General features: G+C 34.9%; 1 pseudogene; it reads left to right on the top strand.

Annotated features, from left to right (window-relative positions):
• The first annotated feature begins 558 nt into the window (after positions 1 to 558).
• LOC109081297 lies at positions 559 to 3,652 on the top strand (annotated as a pseudogene).
• The last annotated feature ends 456 nt before the right edge of the window (positions 3,653 to 4,108 follow it).

Below are 4,108 nucleotides of genomic sequence, written 5' to 3'. Positions count from 1 at the left end.
TTAAACTGTCGCTTCCGAGTCCATATCCAAATGAATGCTTCCTCCATCCTATTATTATTTTAGAACTGTTTTAGACTGTTTTCACTTGTAAACGGTGCTTGATCTGTGCATATTTCTCTCCTATTTCAGACAAGATGATTTTTTTCACTGGTGAAAACGATTTTATGGAAAGAGGACTATTTTAGCTGAAAGCAACAGTTTGAAGTTAAAAACGTCATGATGGATTTGTTTCTTACAAACACGCAACTTTTCACATCACAAGATGTTAATTGTTGGACTGGAGGTGTGTGGATTGCTTGTGGATTATTGCAATGTTTTTATCAACTGTTTGGACTTTCATTCTGACGGCACCCATTCACTGAAGAGGAGGTGAGCAAGTGATGTAATGCTAAATTTCACTAATCATTTCTCAAAACTCATCTACTTTAACCCTGTAGTAACAGTACTACTTAGCAGGGTTAGTAAGTCACTGTGATTCCCCTCAGCACCTACAGCTAGAGATAATTCTGGTAAAGTCTCAGCAGGGGTGAGAAGGAGAGAGACACTAAATCCGTCTTTCCTAATTCTCCATTCTGCAAGTCTTCTATACTCACTGACAGAGTCCAGTACAACACAAGCTAAAAATTGTAGCTCTCTATCACACTCACAAACCCCTGAATATGGGAGAGGGATTGTCAGCAGTGGTAACTGTGATTTAAATACACATCCAAAAACCTGCGTAGACAACAGGAGAATGTGAGACAACCAGGACGGGACAGAAGTCAAGATGGGTGAAGCTCCAAAGGTACGTTTGTCACTTTATCTGTGTGGGTATAACCACCCAGTACACTTGTGATTAGAAAGCCCAGAATAAACTATTCAATAATTGTTTTTGCTAGATACAATCATTTAAACATTAATATAATGGACCTGCAATTATATATTTGAAATGCACGTTTATTTGGATTCAGTGTCTGCCAAATACGTAAATATAGTATGTTCAGTAATGTGGATAAATTATGTACGCTTTAGGTGTGAGTTCAATCTAGACTATGTTCTGGGATGATTAGTATTGTCTTATAGAAAGAAAGGGGCCTAAGCAATCAGAGATAGGTCACGTGACACAGATAAACCTCATTACTATAAACCTTAATTACAATGAATGGGGCCCCCTGAGAAAATGCTCTTGCATGCTGGTTTCCTTAGTATTATTGCAATTTTAAATCATTTAAATCACCCAGTGTTATTGTAGTATAATTAAGACACTTTATAGTTTTTATCAATATATAGTTTAATTAATATTTTTAATTCCTATTTTTGTTCAGATTTTAGTACATTTGTTGTCATTTTTTATTTATGACTACGTAGCATTTATCAATTTTATCTCAGTTTGTTTTGGTTTATTTTAATACATTAATAAACTAAACAAAAATGATTGAAATAACTAGCTGAAATAAAACAACTTGTTTTTAACAAATATTTTTTTTATGTTATATCAGTTAAATGTCAACATTTGAGTAATAACCATAAAATATACTTCTAAATAATATTACTTTTAAAATTTTATAAGCAATAGATTTAATTTTTTGGCTGGAAAAGGCTGACACATTGACTAACAATTTTTGTTTCTCAGACCTTTCCGGAAATGTTAGTTTGTGGCTATAAATAATAAAATCTATCAAGAAGCGTTCCTAATAAGTAGCAAAATAACAAGTATCATTATTAAACCATTAGGTGCTAGCAATGCAAAGATAACTGATCAATTTAAACCTCGAAAGCAATGTAATTTGCTTTGAATAAACGTGAATGTAAGAATGTTCCTAAAACATTAGAAACTGTTAATGGTAAAAAGTAATAAAAATAACAACATTTAATCAGGTTCAAAACATTTCCTGTTGTTGTTGGCAAAAAGTAAACATTTTAACAATATAAACTCAGTATGCTTGAATAATGGGAATGTTTGTCCTTTTAGGGTTTACTCTCTGTGATGCAGAAGCTAAAGGGATCCACAGAGCTGGAGCTCAGGGTAGGTTCTGTTGGGTCTGGACAACGCTGGTAAAACCACACTGCTCAAGTGTCTCGCCTCGGAGGACGTGAACACCATCACACCAACACAGGTGAGTCTAAACAAAACCAGCCCTGCTGAAAAGCGCCTTGTGGAGATCTTCTGGTCCAGTTTACAGCTTATCCTGACCAAGAACTGCTCACTTAGACAAGAAGAAACCATCTGACTGGCATGAAGTTCTGAAACTACAGTATCCTAACTGAAATAATACCTCATAAGTTAGAGATTTGGAACACTTTTTCTTAGTGTGATCATTAGTTATTTCATAAAGTAATATTTGGTAACACTTTATTTTAAGGTGTCCTTGTTACATGTTACATGTACTTACTATTATAATAACAATAAATTATGCATAATAACATGCAAGTAACCCTAAGCTGAACCCTAATTCTAACCCTTAACAAAGTAAGTACATGTAGTTAATTAATATTACTCAGTACTTATATAATTACACTGTAAGGACACCTTAAAATAAAGTGTAAGCCATTTTTTATATAATTACACTGTAAGGACACCTTAAAATAAAGTGTAAGCCATTTTTTAAATTTAGATATTAGTACGTAGGGTTAAAACCTCAAATGACATATTGTTCCGTCCTTTTTGCAAATACCTATACCAGTTATATGTGACTGAGAAGTGACTGCAGTGTGTCAGCTGTCACTATTTGCTAATAAACAAGAGATGTTTGTTGCTTCATCTGCAGGTTTATGTTATAGACAGCGCTGACAAGAAGCGGTTTGAGGAAACAGGATTGGTACGGCCGGAAATCATATGCAAATACAATTCCTAGAATTTTCCCACAGGACAAAGGTTGTTTGTTACTTGTATGTTATCGGTGAACTGCGTTCAATTATACAATAAAACATGGTAAAACATAGCCTACACTGGGGTCCAAAAGTCTGACACCTTATTGAAAATTAGCAATTTCTGTCTACCTATCTATCTATGATGTAATCTGTGCTTCAGTCACGGAAAGTTGTAAACAGCTTGGCAACAAAACATCCCATAATGTTACATTTACCTCAGGAAAGTTATTATATTTAAATTCGAAGACAGAATGGCAGGATTTGACTACAGGCTTGTGGAGGCCACTGAATATTGTGACCTAAATTTGAATGCTGGTATTACATGCATGTCTGTAGGAGCTGTCAGAGCTGATAGATGAGGAAAATCTCACAGGCGTTCCCATCCTCATCTTTGCGAATAAGCAGGATCTGGGTACGGCGTCTCTGGCCAGCGAGATTGCCGAAGGTTTGAACCTGCACACATACAGAGACCGAGTCTGGCAGATCCAGGCCTGTTCGGCGCTCACAGGAGAGGGTGTGCAGGTGAAGGACTAGTATTACATAACTAGTATTACAATGGTGGCCAAAATTGTCTGGCTGTTGTCAGACTCCTTGTACAAACAAAAATCTCGCTGGATCATTACAATTAACAGCAAAATGAATGTTTGGAAACGTAAACTGATATTTCCTGACACACTGCATCTAAATCTTCCTACATTTTACATATTTTCAGGATGGTATGAATTGGATCTGTAACAATCTCGTCAAATGAACCTTTCTGCTAAATAACACCTTGTGAACTGCACAAGCATATAACAACACCCGTGCGATAACCACATGATTTCCATGTAATCAGAACAATAAGCTCAAAGGGCTCTTAAGGTGTTTGCATTTTCCTTTAAATATACTGTCTGTTTGTAAAAGAGTAATTGGTTTTATTTTTTTTTATTTGTTTTTTTTTTGTGTGTTATTTTATTTTGTTGATAGGATGATTTTTTTAGAGTGGTTGTTCATTCTATACAGACATCTCTCACAAACAATAATTGCAAACTATTTTGTTTGAGAAGACCTATTTTAAAATAAATCATGGTGTTGCACTGTACTTTCACACTGGCTGTTGACAATTAGTGGATCATCAGAGAAGACCTTGTCTTGGTGTCTGTTCTTGTTTAGAATAGCAAATGAATAAAAATGAATAAATACAGCTACTGTATATATCAAAGTAACTTATTACATCATCCATTTATTTGGTCTTCAAAATGGAAAAACAAATAAACTG

This window comes from Cyprinus carpio, chromosome B14 (assembly GCF_018340385.1).
Source record: "Cyprinus carpio isolate SPL01 chromosome B14, ASM1834038v1, whole genome shotgun sequence".
Lineage (NCBI taxonomy): Eukaryota > Metazoa > Chordata > Actinopteri > Cypriniformes > Cyprinidae > Cyprinus > Cyprinus carpio.
The sequence above is the reverse complement of the archived record's forward strand: the minus strand, read 5'-3'. Positions and strand labels throughout refer to the sequence as shown.